General features: G+C 42.1%; 1 pseudogene; it reads right to left on the bottom strand.

Moving 5' to 3' along the window:
* Positions 1-822: 822 nt before the first annotated feature.
* LOC109872681 (melatonin receptor type 1C-like) lies at positions 823-6730 on the bottom strand (annotated as a pseudogene).
* Between the last annotated feature and the right edge of the window lie 11669 nt (positions 6731-18399).

Below are 18399 nucleotides of genomic sequence, written 5' to 3'. Positions count from 1 at the left end.
CAAGTTAACAGTTGTTTTGAGCGTGGCACGAATCATGTTGAATGTTTATCATTTTAAACTTGGAAAAGAGCCCCTTAATACCAGATTTGAGACCACACAGCCACTGTCACTGATTTCTTCCAAACCACTTGTTGAATTTGCGATTTACTTGTTGTGTAATGTTGTGTAATGGCCAATGAGCACCGATACATTTTATCTATCATTTATTTTCATTATTTAACTTCATATGACAAGGATTAAAAAAGGATTTGCCAGTATATTGTCGACTTGATTCATGATGATGATGATGACTGCTAGCTAAGATTGTGAAAGTATGATGCTGACATGATCAGTCCAATCAAAGCTGCTGTACATACAGTATAATGTGATTTGATGTAATTTTATCTGTGGCCAATGACCTTGACTGTTCTTGGATGAGCACTTCTAATGTAACACTTGAAGGGCTAGAATTTAAGGTCTCCTCTTCCACTTGGCAGTGACGTAAAGTCCCCACGAGTGACAGAACACTGAGCCAATCACAGCGCAACGCTCCATATTTTCTGTTGGCTTGCCCCACCACAGAAAGCACTGAGCTAGGCTGAAACACCTGCATTTTGGAGCTGCCTTACTCAAGAAAACAAAAAAAGAGACCATGTTTGTATGCGGCTTTAATAACTCAATGATATATATTATTTTTTACCTTGTTTGTAAATAGATATGAGACATGTATTAATGCTAAAATAACATGCAAAACAGGCCATTTTTCCTAAAAATGTGGGTATGAATGACGACTCGCCACTGGATAGTTGTTGTTGAAATAGGCCAGTACCTGGTGACAAAGAGTCAATCTGAGATTTTTGCTGCCACCGTTCCAGAGTTAATGGCCAGTGTCAGGCCAATAATGTTTAGTGGTCCCCAGCCCATCAAACATTAGGAACACCACAAACATGGTCAAGAAATGACTTTAGTTTCTGCTTGTCATCTGGTTTCACCCTGTTTCACCTGGATGATAAACACCCAGATCCTCAGGTAGCAGTAACAGACCACCGAGAGGGGCACCAGGAAGTGGATCAGCACCAGAGCTGGTCTAGTAGGAATTGACAGTCTGGGTGAAGGTGCAGGAGTAGAGGCGTGGGTCATACTGCAGAGAGCCCACTAAGAAGTTGAGCACTGCGGCCATGGCAGTGAGCAGCCAAGTGAGGCCCAGGTAACAGCAGATGTTCCTGGTGCACAACATGTGGTCATAGTGCAGGCTGTGGCAGATGTACCGGTTGATGGAAATGGCCAAGATGTTAAAGACGGAGCCAATGATACTGAGGCCTATGATGAAGCCACTGAGCTGGCAGTGCATGTCCCCAACGATCCAGTCATTGTGGAAGATGGACAGGAGAGCCAGGGGGTAGGGGTATACTGCCACCACGTCTACCACCGACATGCTCACCAAATATGTTTCCTACAAGAGACAAAACAATAATTTTAATGGTCCCATTTAGTGAATATAAACATTCAGCCGTATTAAATATATGTATGCACTGGAACAGCATGGCCAGACAGTTACTGCGTAATATTTAGAGACACTTGTTGTATTCAGCGCATGTGACAAATACATTTGACTTGAGACACAGTCGTCTGGTTTCACAAGACTAGGTGCATACTAATATAGTAGTATTTGTTCAGGTAAACTTGAGCAGCAAATCAATAACCTAATCTTAAAAATGTCTAATCCAATGGGACAAAATGTACTGAGCCAATTGAAGCAAAATAATTTCCTGCTGTGGACTCTATGTCATCAGTTTGATTTATGGAGCATGATTCCTCCTGACAGGAGTAGCGTCTGTATCTCTCTCACCCTCCGATGACCAATGTCCAGCCAGAGAAACACACACTTCTCAATAATAGAATTGTCTTGACTTGATAATCTTATCCACTTTGCCCTTGATTGATTTGATGTAGGTGCTATTCACCTTCTTCATGTAATCATCATCCAATTTGGATTGTAGATCAGTGTATTTTTGTCATCGACAGACAAATCTGACTGGTTACAAAGACTGGCGAACAAAAATATAAATGCAACAATTTCAAAGATTTTACTAGGGCTGTCCCCGACCAAAAAACATATTGGTCGACCAAAAGTAGTCTGGTCTTTCGACCAATCGACTGGTTGTAGTTTTAAAACGTGTATTTTTCCACACATACACACACCCTATGTGTTTTAATAAAATCAACTATATGTAGGCGACTGAGCTTGTCTGATGCTTTAAGCACGCTGTCATTAAATAATTAAGACACACACAAATGACTCGAGGGAGCCAGAAATCAAGATAGCTTAACCAGAAGAAAAAACCAAACCTCCTCCTCCAGCTGCTGCTGGGCTTTGCAGATTCTCCTGTTACGCTCCCGAAGTTGCTGGTAATAGGCTACACAAGGGGTCGGCAACCTTTTCCATTTGGAGTGCCAATTTATCTTACCATTTCTACCGATCTGCATGCCAGTTATGATTTTCATATGCACATTTTCGTAATAAAGTCTTATCTCAGTCATTGTCATGTGATTAATAAAAATGTGATCTATGAAAATTATACAAATATAGATACAGATCTAAAAGTAATTTATATTGCCATTGCCAACTATGTAAAAGAAATAGTCTACAAAAATAGCCAACATATAAAAACATTGCAGCCTGCAGATAAAAAATATCCTAATAAAATTCAATCACATTTGCTATTCATGGCCTGTCTGCAAGGAACTTGAAACATTGTATCAACAATCAACTTGGTCTAGCCAAAGCTTGCATATTCTGGACCCTGAGAGTTTCCTGCACCAGTGAGCTCAGGACAGACACAGCTGTAAGCTATTTGCACAAGGGATAAGAAGTAAATCTAATAGGCCAATTTTCTGAAGATTCCACTGGATCAGATAGAGCATGATATTTTTTTCCCTTTCACAGGGAGAGAGCTGGGAAGATGTCATTCTCAATGGATGTCAAAACATTTACTTGTTTACTTGCTGTTTGAGGTGAAGAAAAAATTTCTTTGAGAAGCTTCACAGCTCATTACTGATGGTGAGTTAAGACAATCAGAAATACCATCAGATCCACAAATGGGCACATTTATAAACGTACATTTGTGCACAGGCCAGGTAGCCTAGGTCTATTTCTATGCGTAGTCAGGTGCCGTCCTTACTCAACATTGACAGGAGCACTCCAAACAAAACACAATTAATAAATATACAACTCATAAATGGAATGAAATAAAACAAAACTTTTTTTCTCACAAGTGTAGCCTAGATTGTGCACTGCAAACAACGTGTCCACTCCGACAGTGAGAACTGTAAAAGACTGTAATAACAATATATTGAATGCAATTAACAGAAATTACAGGAACAATTTTCCTCATGCAGCGCGACACATCTCCTTAGCATAGTGTTGATCAGGCTGTTGATTGTGGCCTATGGAATGTTGTCCCACTCCTCTTCAATGGCTGTGCGAAGTTGCTGGATATTAGCAGGAACTGAAACACGTGGTCATACTCATCAATCCAGAGCATCCCAAAAATGCTCAACGGGTGAATTTAAAAAAATGCATTTGGCAATGTTCAATTAATTTGCACAAAATGTACAAACAAAAGCATTCACTGTCAAAGTTTATACATGTAGGACCTTCTTATATACATTGCATTCGGGAAGTATTCAGAACCCTTGACTTTTTCCACATTTTGTTACATTACAGCCTTATTCTAAAATGCATTTAATTGTTTGTTTTTTACCCTTATCAATCTACACACAATACCCCATAATGATTAAGCAAAAACAGGTTTTTAGACATTTTTACATAAGTATTCAGACCCTTTACTCAGTACTTTGTTTAAGCACATTTGGCAGCAATTACAGCCTTGAGTCTTCTTGGGTATGACGCTATAAGCTTGGCACACCTGTATTTGGGGAGTTTCTCCCATTATTCTCTACAGATCCTCTCAAGCTCTGTCAGGTTGGATGGTGAATGTCACTGCACAGCTATTTTCAGGTCTCTCAAGAGATGTTCAATCAGGTTTAAGTCCGGGCTCTGACTGGACCACTCAAGGACATTCAGAGACTTGTCTCGAAGCCACCCCTGCATTGTCTTGGCTGTGTGCTTAGGGTCATTGTCCTGTTGGAAGGTAAACCTTCGTCCCAGTCTGAGGTTCTGAGCACTCGGAAGCAGGTTTTCATCAAGGATCTCTTAGTACTTTGCTCCGTTCATCTTTGCCTCGATCCTGACTAGTCTCTCAGTCCCTGCCGCTGAAAAACATCCCAACAGCACGATGCTGCCACAACCATGCTTCACCGTAGGGACGGTGCCAGGGTTTCCTCCAGACGTGACGCTTGGCATTCACACCGAAGTGTTCAATGTGGGTTTCATCACACCAGAGAATCTTGTTTCTCATGGTCTGAGAGTCCTTTAGGTGCCTTTAGGCAAACTCTAAGTGGGCTATTATGTGCCTTTTACTGAGGAGTGGCTTCTGTCTGGCCACTCTACCATGAAGGCCTGATTGGTGGAGTGCTGCAGAGCTGGTTGTCCTTCTGGAATATTCTTCCATCTCCACAGAGGAACGCTTGAGCTCTGTAAGAGTAACCATCTGATTCTTGGTCACCTCCCCCGATTGCTTAGTTTGGCCTGGTGGCCAGCTCTAGGAAGAGTCTTGGTGGTTCCAAAATTCTTCCATTTAGGAATGATGGAGGCCACTGTAGTCTTGGGGACATACAATGCTGCTGACATTTTTTGGTACCCTTCCACAGATCTGTGAATTGACACAATCCTGTCTCGGAGCTATACGAACAATTTCTTCGACCTGATGGCTTGTTTTTTGCTCTGACATGCACTGTCAACTTTGGGACCTTATGTGGACAGGCGTGTTCCTTTCCAAATAATGTCCAATCAATTGAATCTACCACAGGTGGACTCCAATCAAGTTGTAGAAACATCTCAAGGATGATCAATCGAAACAGGATGCTTCTGCTCAATTTCGAGTCTCATAGCAAAGGATCTGAATAGTTATGCAAATAAAGTATCTGTGTATTTGTAATACATTTACAAAAATATCTAAACCTGTTTTCACTCTGTCATTATACGGTATTGTGTGTAGATTGATAAGGAAAATGTTTTATTGAATCCATTTTACAATAAGGCTGTAACATAACAAAATGTGGAAAAGTAAATGGGTCTGAAAACTTTCAGAATGCACTGTAGGCTATGCGCAGCACTTTGTTTAATTTCAACGACTCAGTTCTTGTTTTCTTGCTCAAACCTCGAGCAATACCTGTCAAACTCAGACATTTCTCTCAAAACATAGGTATGTCGATTCACACGGGACTAGTATTATCAGAGGATTTCAGTTTCCATTTAAACCATCTAAACAGTAGGCTACAGTTCCCTTGACATGCCATAGGCCTATTTGAAGTCCCCGTCTTGTGACTGTCGAATTTGTATAGTGCCTCACAATCATCACACATAACATAGCCTGCTATCATCCTCTTTTACAACTTCACCAAATCTTTTCCAAACGTTACTTTTCTGGCCATTCTCTTTATTTTCCACTCTCATTTCACAGCTTTTGTCTTATTGACTTAAACTTAGACAATGTCCTTTTTTGCCTCCGTTCCCAAAAGCATTGTTTTGCAATTGGCTGTGTAGGATATTTGGGGCCTACACAGCCCTAAAGTTAAGGCTGAAGCACTAATACCACATAGCCTAAAATAAAAAACTCAATGTAGCCTATATAAATTGCACAATAATTATACATTTATGGATATAAGTTTTATGTTTCTCCTTATTTCAACACACAGCCACAAAATATTTAATGACCCTAAACCCATCCGCCCCAGGTCAACCCGTGCATCACTACCCCAGACACCAGACTTTGATGAGCTATAACTCAGTTCTAGAATGTTGTCTTTGAAGGAGTATGAACCTAAAAATCTGTTGACATTCAGAACTGACTTTGTTTAGACATCCAGCCTGTATTGTAGTTTCATGACCAGACACAAATCTGGAAAGGCACAGAATTGATTGATTTAGGGTGATACAGTACATGCATTCAGTCTTGATTTATATGATCCTTCCCACTATATGACTGATAGTATGTCAAGTGATAAAATCCTAAATGATCAATTAAAGGTTTATGGAAAAACTGCACTTGTCCTCATGAAAAATACAGTTTATTAAATATTCTACAGCTGTAATGTCATCAACCAAATCAAACTATTTATATAGCACATATCTTACAACAAATGCATTTCAAGGTGTTCAAAGTCATGCATTGAAAGGCATGTGGCACTTAACATCTTTCCTCTCGGCAGGTCTCTATAGGTGACCAGGGGATCACAGTCATTGGATGAGGTGTTTTCTGTAAAGTGTGGCACAGATAATGAATAGGAGGGCATCAAGGCATTCAAAATGACTACAGGGAGGGATGTGCAGGAGTCAGAGCTTTGGGTCCTGGGTGCTTCACCGGATGGTCTGGTGGGCACCACAGTTGTGGTGGACGTCAAGTGTCTCTACGGTGCAAGGGACCTTACCATTGAGGAGGCAGTGAAGTCGAAGGATTTCTAGATCCAGGAGGTAGGGTCTTACACCCTCCATGAAGACCATCCTTACTGGCATTAGGTCCAAGGGCAGCTCCACATCAATGGAAGGGACACTTTCTTCTTCGTTGTGTGGACCACCAAAGTCTCCATCACCACCCCCATCCAGCATGACGACCTCTGGCAGACTCATTTTGCTGGATTAGAGGAGTTTTTCAAGGACCACATGCTTCCAAAGCTGTCATTGCATCAGTGAACATCTAAATATCTTATCAATATTTTTTCACGCAGTTTTTGTTTTTAATTTGAGGTTTTATTCCAATCAGTTTTTTGGGCAGGCTCCAGATCAGTGTTCTCGTCGCGCCTCCTGTCAGTACCTGTTTCAGGGAAGCCAATGGTTCAAACTTCCACAAAGTTCATACACACACTAAGCTCCTAGAATAGGTTATATTATACAAGTTTTGCTCAAAAGCAGCCAGCTAAAGTAATGTAGTTAACATAAATTAAATCACAAAGGCTGGTCTGAGTGCATCTGCTCACAGTTTCATTCAGTAGTACAACACAAATCACATTGCATTTTATCATGGGCACAGTTGGAATTTATATCCATGATGTTTAAATTATGTCTTTCCCCCATCACTTCCAACAGATATCCTTGCTGAGGGTGGCATTTATCATGCACTGCTTTCTCTTGGAGTGAGCCTGATGTTCCGCATGTCACGCCTCATGTCTAAACCACGAGGAAAATGTGGATAGAAAGTCAATTTTGATGCATCTACAAATTCAATGTTTTACACAATATTGTATCATTTGATGAGTTTGTGTTTTGTATGGGAAAACATTGAGGCCACAAGTACTTTGTGAGCTAGCTAGCCAACTTTAGCTCACTATCTAACCAAGGTGTCTAACTAGTTAGCTCACTAGGCGATATTTAGCTAGCTAGCTAGTTAACATTAGTTCACCAGGGCCTCCTGAGTGGCACAGCGATCTAAGGCACTGCATTGTAGTGCTTGAGGTGTCAATAAAGACCCTGGTTCGATCCCAGGCTGTGTCACAGCCGGCCAAAACACAGCCGGCCATAACCGGAAGACCCATGAGGCAGCACACAATTGGCCCAGCGTCGTCCGGGTTAGATGAGGGTTTGGGCGGGCCTGGGATTTCCTTGTCCCATTGCACTATAGCGACTCCTTGTGGTGGGCCGGGTACCTGCAAGCTGACTTCGGTCGCCAGCTGGAAGGTGTTTCCTCCGACACATTGGTGTGGCCCGCTTCTGGGTTAAGCGAGCAGTGTGTCAAGAAGCAGTGCGGCTTGGCAGGGTCGTGTTTCGGAGGATGCATGGCTCTCGATCTTAACCTCTTCCAAGTCCGTAGGGGAGTTGCAGCGATAGGACAAGACTATACTTACCAATTGGATATCACAAAATTGGGGAGAAAAAGGGGCAAAAGTACAAAAAATGTTAAATAAATAGCTCATGTAGTCAGACTTTTCTAATTGGTGACATGCTAGCTAACCAATTAGCCTTGCCATGGTGCCGTCGTAACGTTAGCTAGCAAATCTGACTACACAAATGGGGCATTCTGGTAATTCTAGTAACTAATAAATGCTAAAGGTAGCTAGCTAGGTAATTAAGAAAATGCTAAACAAGCATGCACACAAGAAATACACAATATCAAACAAAAAAGGTTAAAATATTTACTTGCTAGGCACACTGAAATGTGCCTTAAGGGATGACGTCAAAGCTTGCGACAAGATGTGTAGTTCTGTATGATTAGCCACATTACGAGCTAATTAGCGTTTCATTTCTGGGGGTAATTGCAGGCGACTATATTGATAAAAGTGACATTGTCCAAGAGAGCTTTGCACGGTTATCAAAGCATCACGCCAGGGTAAGCCTACACGGAACACAGCCCTTATTTTAAGTGATTGCTATGGGAAAAATGAATGGTCGAAAAAAGATTGAAACCATTTCCGGGAGGTGCCCAGATGGCGGCTTGAACAGACGTTTTTTTACTGAGCTCCGTACAAAACTTCAGAAAGATTTACAGTCATTACTATTTTTATGTGTTCAAGATATAAGACCTTTCCTGTGACTGGAATAATATTTGGATAATTTATTTCGGCATGTCCAGGAAAAGTCATGACAAAAAAGAAAGGAAGAAGTTATCCATTCTATTGTTAATCAGCAAGAGAGAAACGTGCTTATAGACAACTGCCATAACTACGCTTGGCCTATGGATAATATCATGCTTTCGAATGCTGTTGAAGATGACGAATTCCCCTCTTTACCGGTTACTCCGTGCAAACCTCCACCCTCGAAAAAAACCAACATGAACTCTGACATCGTGGCTACTTTCTCCTTACTCATCAACTCCAGGTCTGATGCCATTGAGAAAATGGTAGGCGCGAACACCATGGTTATCGAAGGCTTGAAAAAGACTGTGGAGTTTGCATGTGGTGAAATCAAGGATGTGAAAACGAGAGTGGCAAAAGTTTTTAAATGTGTGGAAAATAATAAGAATGTCTACCATAGATGTCTCACTGATCTGGAACAATACACAAGAAGATGGAACCTGAGACTCTACGACTTGCCAGAGGTGGAGAATGAAGATGTGCGAGGAGAGGCTATCCGCATCTGCCAAGAAGTTAGGCCTGCAGAGAAGAACAAAGTTGTTGATTCCATCGACGTTGTGCATTGCCTCGGCAAGAAGCAACAGCAAAACGATTCAAGGCCAAGGGGCATCATCATCCTCTTCACTGTCAGATTCTACAGGGATGATGTCTGGAAAGCTGCTAGGAAGAACGCCTTCCTTCCGAGCCATGGTCTGCGTTTCGCCGAGCATCTTAGCCCGGAGGACATAGAAAGAAGGAACAAGTTGTGGCAAAAGATCAAGATAGCACAAAATGAGCGTAAGGCTGCTTACTTCGTCGGAGGATGAGGCTTCATCAACGGTTCAGAAATCCATATTCCTCCCTAAAATCTCACCAGAATGAACAGGTTGATGGTTTCAGCCATGGTATTCTCATTTTCCTTTGTTGTTTACCTAACAAACATCAGGTGACTATTTTTCAGGAATACTCAGGTACTTCAATTTATTCGTTTGTTCTTGTACGACCAGAAGACCTATTTTGTTTACAAACTTACGAAGAAGATTGAAAGCTGTATTTATTTTTTATGTATACAGTAACTAAGATACTGTTTTAAAGGGCATACAGGTCTGCTCTGACTTTACACGGTTATTGTTCTATTTAGTTATTAATACTTATTTCCAAAAAGATCTTAGGAACATTTTTTATTCAATTATTTTATGATCGGTTTTCATATGCACTTAAAATAGTAGGTCCCCGTTTATTTAAATTATTATTTTGTATTTTATTTCTCAGAATAGTTCCTGATTAGACTAAAGAGGGTTTTTAGTGTCTCTAACTACAAGAACCCTTGGTTTGGTCTTGAACATCATTTTCAGTTGAGTTGAATTTCAAAGCCGGATAACGTCTAGCTTAAAGGTTATAGAATAAGCTATTTTCACTTTAAATTGACTTAAATGGTGGAGATCTCGGTTCCTTATCGTTCACGTTCACTGCTCCTATGTCTTTGACTCATCCTACTACAGTTTATACTTTTCTATAATTTTTGTTGTTTTGTCTTTGTCTATAGTTATTTTCTAAATAATTTTGAACAGATTTTTCTTTTTTCAAGAGTCTCACTCAATTTCGGCTGATGCCAACTTCTGGAGGTCACAGTGGGGCAACGATATTTGGCTTTCCCATGGATCTGAACGCTCCGCTGGTGTCACTACAATGAAAAATACCTTTGGTGGTAATATTCTACACTCGGAATGTGACCCCTTTGGTCACTATATTTGTCTTGTGATCAGTTACAATGACATTACGCTCATTACTGTAAACTTCTACGGGTACAACACCAAACATGAGAATGATGAATTGCTTGAATCTATAGAGAAACATATACTTCATTGGTTATCTAAATTTCCCAATTCATTATTATTGATAGGAGGGGACTTTAACATTACTATAGATAATTCAACTGATAGATGCCCCCCAGGTAGGCCAACCAATCAGAATTTGGGTTTAATACTTTTTATGGAAAAGTTTGATCTTACTGATATATGGAGAGAGGTTTCCAACCGACAGATCATTCACTTGGTTCCAGACAATCCAGAATAGAATTTTGGCTTATATCCAAATGTATTGATAGTGAGTGTGTTACTACAAATATTTGTACTACTCCCCTCACAGACCATAGGGCCATTTACATTGATATCAACATATTTACCCCTGATACTAACCTGGGTAGAGCATCCTACTGGAAGCTAAATAGCTCATTATTAAATAATGATATAGTTCAATTTGAAGTTAAAGACCTGCTCTCACACTTTTGGGAAAGGGCTTGTGAAGAAAAATCTTATTGCAAGAACTGGGAGCTCTTTAAATTTGAGGTGTCCAAATACCTTAGAAAATATGGTAGTAATCTTGCTAAGACCAGAAGAGCTGAGGAGGAAAAGGTGATCATTAAGATAACTTCCCTTTCTCAGAGGTCCCCAGCCGGCTTCTCGGGGGAGGAGAAGATGTAACTAATTGAGTTACAAAATAAACTGGATAATATATATAGATTAAAAGCAGAAGGAGCCTTTATTAGATCTAGGAAAAAATGGATTGAGGGAGAACAGAATTCATCCTATTTATTTAGACTTGAGAAATGTCACTCTAAAAAATAACACTATCCATAAGTTAAACATTGATGGTGTTATTACAGACGACCAAAAATTAATCGCAAAATACTGTATCAATTTTTACAGAAAATTGTATAGCTCTACGTACTGTCAGGAATCCACAGATATGTTTTTTAACTCACTGAATAATGTTCGCTCTATCAGTGATATAGAATCTAAACAGTGTGATGAACTCATCAAAATTGAAGAGATTATAGAGTCAATCAAACATCTGAAGAACAATAAATCACCAGGTGTTGAAGGAATTACATCAAAATTTTACAAATTATTTTCTGAACTAGTAGCTCCCTTCCTATTTGAAGTATTTTTTAGAGAGTATTAAAAACAATGTTCTCCCTCCTACAATGAGTTAGGGTGAAACGGTTTTTGTCCTCCTCTTCTGCGGAGGAGTAGGAAGGATCGGACCAATGCACAGCGTGGTAAGTGTCCATAATATCATTTTAATGAAAGATAACTGAACACAGAAAACAAAAGAATAAGAGAATAAATGGAAACCGACACAGTCCAGTATGGAGCAAACACTGATACGGAAAATAATCACCCACAACCAAAATGGGGAAAACAGGCTACCTAAGTATGATTCTCAATCAGAGACAACGATCGACAGCTGCCTCTGATTGAGAACCATACTAGGCCAAACACAGAAATACAACATAGAAAAAAGAACATTGACTACCCACCCCAACTCACGCCCTGACCAAACTAACACAAAGTCGTAAAAAAGGAACTAAGGTCAGAACGTGACAGTACCCCCCCGCGGTGGCGGCTCTGGCGCGGGACATGGACCCACTCCACCATAGTCTTGGCCCACTTAAGTGGCGCCTTTGGAGCGGCGACCCTCGCCGCCGACCTCGTACTGGGAACCCTAACAGCGGGCCCCGAATAGACGGGAGACTCCGGCAGCACCGTAGTGAAGGGCGACTCCGGCAGCGCCGTAGTGAAGACTCCTGCAGCGCCAGAGTGAAGGGCGACTCCGGCAGCTCCTGACTGATGGGCAGCTCCGGCAGCTCCGGCAGCTCCTGACTGACAGGCGGCTCCGGCAGCTCCTGACAGACGGACGGCTCCGGTATCTCAGGACAGACGGGCGGCTCCGGAAGCTCAGGACAGACGGGTGGCTCTGGCAGCTCCGGACTGACGGGCGGCTCTGGCCTGGAGATTGAACCTGGAAGGAGGAGACAGAGAGACAGCCTGGTGCGTGGGGCTGCCACACAGGACCCACCAGGCTGGGGAGACCTACAGGAGGCCTGGTGCGTGGAGGGGGCACCCGATGGACCGGGCTGTGGGGGAGCACTGGAGCTCTGGTGCGCAGCCTTGGCACCACTCCTCCAGGCTGGATGACCACTTTAGCCCGGACCATCCAGAGTGCAGGCACAGGTTGAACTGAGCTGTGGGTGAGCACTGGAGATTTGTTGCATACTACTCGCACCTCTCCCTTAGGCTCAATGCCCACATTCGCCCGGCACGGGCGGAGCGCAGGCATAGGACGTACTGCACCCTCCCAGCGCCCAGGGGTTAATAACACTGATACCTAAGTCTAAAAGATACGTGCTGCTCATCGATAACTGGCATCCATTTTGTCTTCTTAATAATGACTATAAGATATTAGCCTTACTACTTGCAAAAATAATTAAAGAAGTCCTGGATGCAATCATTGATGAAACACAGTCTGGCTTCATGAGGAACAGACATATTTCTAACAATGTCAGACTAGTATTAGACATACTTGACTACTCAGACCTAATAACTGAGGATAGCTTCATATTATTTTTAGATTTTTATAAAGCATTTGACACAGTAGAGCATCAGTTTCTCTTCCACTCCCTTGAGAGACTTGGCTTTGGGGATTTTTTCTGTACGGCTATTGAGACATTCTATGCAAATGATAACAGCTCTATCAAATAGAAATATGGCACCTCACCTAGATTTGAGTTAAAGAGAGGAATTAGGCAAGGTTGTACTATCTCTCCGTACCTGTTTTTATTAATCACCCAACTTCTTGCGAATTCTTTAAATAATAGTCCTCAGGGGGATGGTAGGGGACGCCATGTGCGACTGACGTGTTTTCCGTTTGCTCCCGTGGTATTCTTAAAGTTTATGTGAATTCTGCAGCAGAACCGTATTTATTTTCAAATATTAATTTGGTGATCCCTTTCCGTAAAAACCAAGACTACTTTGCTTCCGAATGTTAGCATGTCGACCAAGCATAAGGCCAAAAGCATGACTTTGAGAAAACCCGGCCTACAAGACCCGCTCTCATCACCGCCCTCTCCTGAGTCTGAGGGCCCGGGGACGCACACTTTACCCGGGGGCGCGGCTTGGCCCGGTGGCGCTGAAATGAACGTTCTAGAGGCCATCAAACTACTACGCTCTGAGATAGTTGAAATGAAAACACAGGTGGTTGCTACGATTGAAGCCAGAATACAGGAGGTTTCTGATACTTTAAAAGCAGATTTAACCATCCTGCGGAACGACACTACAATGATTGCAGCACTGGAGACCTCCGCTACTAATGTCTCCGATTTAACTACATCCCTGGAGGCTGAAGTTAAACGCCTAGCTGCGGATTTGAAAAAGGTGAAGGAGAGCTGTGTGAGTCTAGAGGGATTCTCTCGCCTCAATAATCTGAGACTTGTATTGGTCCCAGAGTCCGCGGAAATGCATCGCGCCACGGATTTCGTTTCAGGGCTGCTGAAGGATGTTCTTGCCTTAGATGAAAAGCCCCTGATTGATCGAGCCCACCGGTCGCTGCGCCCAAAGCCCCGGGATGGGGAGAGGCCCCGTGACATAATTCTTCGAGTGCACTTTTTTCATGAGAAGATGGAGATCCTCCATCGAGCCCGCAATACCACTCTGAGCTTTCAAGGACAGAGCTTCTCCATCTACCAGGACTACTCTGCCACTGTTTCCAGGCAGCGCGCAGCTTTCAGACAGGCCAAACGAGTACTTCAGGACCATCCAAGTGTGAAGTATGGACTGCGATTCCCGGCCCGTTTATGGATATCTCAAGAGGGTAAAGACTACACATTTGAATCTCCGGATGAGGCTATGGCTCACATTCAACGTCACATCAAGAAGTCTTGAATATGCTCACAATTCAGCAACTGTTCCTAGCGAACTGTGGATAGTAAGTAACCCACCTGTGGTAAAATTATGTTTAGATATAACAGGCTAGTCTTGTATAGTTGGCGAAACTATTCAGGCTTATTTGATGTGATCTAATGTTTTGATCATCTAGTGTGCGTGCCTTATCTCGCTCACCTATTTAGTTTGTTTACACATTGTCTCAGTGACTCAAAATATTTTTGGTTATTTGTTTACTGCATCCGTTTGCATTGACCCAGTAAACAGTAAATGTTCCGAGGCTACACGGTTTTTGGGGCCTCACTTTAATTGTAAAGGTTTTGCCCAGCAAACGTTCAACGTTGCGCACACATAGTTTTTTGGTATTGGTTGTAAGCTGTCTCAGCATCAACTAGACTACTATTATAATTACTATTATTTTTGATTGTCTTACTACGATTTCCTTACTTCAAATTAGATTTTTGGCTGAGAGCCTTTATACTTTTAATTTATTTTCTCTCTCAATGCCTGTTATAAGACTGGGAATACAATTATACACATCTACAGGTGGTGCTTTGTCATTCCGTTTGCACAAGGGATTCGCCTTTTTTTTTATTTGAAAAAAAAACATACAAATCTTTCTTTTTGCTGCTTGATCCACTAACAAAACGCGACTTTAAAGAGCGGGACTGTGGGTTTAGGTTTAAGACCGCACTCTCACAGACATACTGTGCGAAGAGAACATGTTCTATTTAGGCTTGTACCTCGTTTGGGGAGGTATTGTCTGGTATGGGGGGAGGGGGTGGGGGGGCAGGTTGAATTGTTCAGTTCTAATGTTGTCATTCTGTCTTTTTAGTTTTTTTTCAGTTTTTTTTTCTGTACTTTTTCCAAACATTTACCACCGTACATTATTACTCTGAGACAAGTTATTCTGGGGGTTTTGGGCGCTCATTGCTTTTCCATTCTATGCTCTAATGACAGGGTTGAATAACGGGAATGCCCAGAGGGGCCGAAATAATGCGATCAAGTACATTTCTTGGAACACCAAAGGGGTTAACAACCCGATGAAGCGTAAGAGGGTGTTGACACACTTAAAGGGTTTGAATGCAAATATTGCATTTCTACAAGAGACTCACTTGAGGACTGGTGAGCATTTTAGGATGCGTAAGGACTGGGTTGGTCAAGTGTTCCACTCGAACTTTCATAGTAAATCAAGAGGTGCTGCTATTCTGGTTGATAAAGCTACTCCCTTTGTAGCTTCTGAGGTTATTGCTGATCCTAAGGGACGATACGTCATAGTAACCGGTGAACTGTTTTCTTTCTAGTGTTTATGCTCCCAATTGGGATGACACAAGTTTCATTTCTTCCTTTCTGTCTGCTATTCCCAATTTAGATTCTCATTTGTTGATTTTAGGGGGGGATTTCAACTGTAAAATGTCCCCAGTTCTTGACAAGTCCTCACAAACAAATACAGGCCCATCTAAATGTGCTCTACTTATTCAATCCTTTCTTCAGAAATATGCTATGTTTGAGGCCTGGCGTTTCCTACATCCTATAGATAGACAGTATTCCTTTTATTCTCATGTTCATCAAACATACTCCCGGATTGATTACTTCTTTTTGGACAAAAAACTTCTGCCTAACCTTCGGCAGTGTACTTACGAGAGTATTGTTATCTCTGACCATTCACCATTAGTGCTTGAACTAGAGTTTCCCCAGCGACCTCCTATGTGTTATCAATGGCGTCTCAACCCCATTTTACTCTCAGATAAGGAGTTTGTCAATTTCATTTCTTCTGAAATCACCTTATTCCTAGAAATTAATTCAACACCAGGTATGTCCTGCTCTACCATATGGGAGTCTCTCAAAGCATACCTACGTGGCCAAATTATTTCTTATACAGCCAACCAAAACAGAGTTCGCTCCCAGCGACTTCGGGACCTGAGCGAGTCCATAGCCACATTGGATGAGAAGTATGCTACAGATCCTTCCTCTGATCTGGATAAAGAGCGCCAACTACTCCAATCTGAATTTTATGAGCTTTCTACCTGGCAAGCTGAACAGTTACTCTTGCGAGCTCGATACAAAGTCTATGAACAAGGCGACAAGGCCAGTAAACTCCTTGCGCATCAGATCCGTAAATCTGAGGCCTCACGTTTAATCCCACAAATAAGGACCCCGTCTGGTGCCACCACAGTTATCCATAAAGAGATCAATGATCAATTTAAACAATTTTACTCTGCGCTATACACCTCTGAAACCCCTCAAGACCCTTTGCTGATTGACTCCTTCTTTAATGGCTTGAATATGCCTTCAATTGATACAAACTCCCATGACTATCTAGAAGAAGAATTTACGCTTGAGGAGATTGCAACAGCAGTGTCCGCAATGAAAAGTGGTAAATCACCGGGTCCGGACGGTTTTCCAACCAAATTTTACAGGACGTTTTCTGGTCTGCTTTGTCCATTCTTGTCTCGACTATTTGCAGAGTGCCTTAATACTTCAAAGCTACCGCCTAGTCTTTATCAGGCTTCAATTTCATTACTACTAAAGAAAAACAAAGACCCCCTGGAATGTGGATCCTATCGCTCAATCTCGCTTTTAAACTGTGATTACAAAATCCTAGCTAAGCTTTTAGCCATCCGTATGGAAGGCTTGCTGCACCAAGTAATACACTCTGACCAGACTGGCTTTGTGAGAAATAGGCATTTATTTTTCAATATTAGGCGCCTTATGAATATACTGTACTCCCCAGCGTCGGAGGACCCGGAGGTGGTGGTCTCACTTGATGCCGAAAAAGCGTTTGACCGCGTTGAGTGGGATTACCTAACAGCTGCCCTTTATAGATTTGGCTTTGGCCCCAAATTCATTGCGTGGATAAAGATTCTTTATTTTTCCCCCATGGCTTCGGTACGGACTAATAACTTGTCCTCTGACTATTTTCCCTTGCACCGCGGATCCAGACAGGGTTGCCCACACTCCCCCTTGTTGTTTGCTTTGGCAATCGAACCTCTCGCCATTGCACTACGCTCTAATGATGCCATTCGATGTATAATCAGGGCGGGTTGGGAGCAGAAAGTCTCGCTATATGCTGACGACCTCCTTTTGTTTATCTCCAACCCCGATACCTCATTGCCACGTGCCCTATCTGTTCTTAAAAAGTTTGGTTCAATCTCAGGGTACAAGCTGAATCTAGGCAAGAGTGAGCTTTTTCCGGTAAACAAGGCTGCTTTAAAGTGCTCTTTTACAAGTTCTCAGTTTAGGATTGTCCGGGATCAATTCACTTACTTGGGAGTAAAAGTGACAGGGAAATATTCAAATTTGTTTTAGGAAAACTTTGTTGCTCTAGCAGACAGATTGAAACAATCTTTTACTTTTTGGAATTCCCTACCCCTTTCTCTTATCGGAAGGATTAATGTCATTAAAATGAATGTGTTGCCCAAATTTTTATATTTATTTCAATGTTTACCCATTTTTATTCAAACATTCATGCATTTTATTTGGGATGGCAAGGTACCACGGATTGGTAGAAAACATTTACAGAAGCCTAGGTCATTGGGGGGTTTAGCTCTACCAAATTTTCAGACATACTACTGGGCTGCGAATTTCAGAGCCATTCTGTACTGGCTGCAGACTGATCCTACTGGCCCTAGACCACTCTGGGTCCAGATGGAGTCTGAATCGTGTAAACCTGCAGCACTTTCCTCTGTGCTGTGCTCGTCTCTCCCAGTGTCCCTAGGCAAAAGGTGTGTCAACCCAATTGTAAAGCAGTCTCTTAAAATTTGGAATCAGTTCCGTTTAGCCTTTAGCCTCCGAGTCTTTTCTCTATCAGGCCCAATCAATCAGAACATTTTATTTCCTCCATCTTTGAATGATGGGGCTTTTGGCATTTGGCACTCACTAGGCCTCTCCTCGGTAGCCCAATTAATTCTTTGATGATACATTTGCCTCTTTTTCTCAGCTGCAGGAAAAGTTCAATCTCCCCCAATCCCAGTTTTTCCGCTATCTCCAGACTAGAAACTTTGTCAGAGCTAACACACCTGGATTACCC

The sequence above is a fragment of the Oncorhynchus kisutch genome, linkage group LG28 (genome assembly GCF_002021735.2).
Source record: "Oncorhynchus kisutch isolate 150728-3 linkage group LG28, Okis_V2, whole genome shotgun sequence".
Taxonomy (NCBI): Eukaryota; Metazoa; Chordata; class Actinopteri; order Salmoniformes; family Salmonidae; genus Oncorhynchus; species Oncorhynchus kisutch.
The sequence above is the reverse complement of the archived record's forward strand: the minus strand, read 5'-3'. Positions and strand labels throughout refer to the sequence as shown.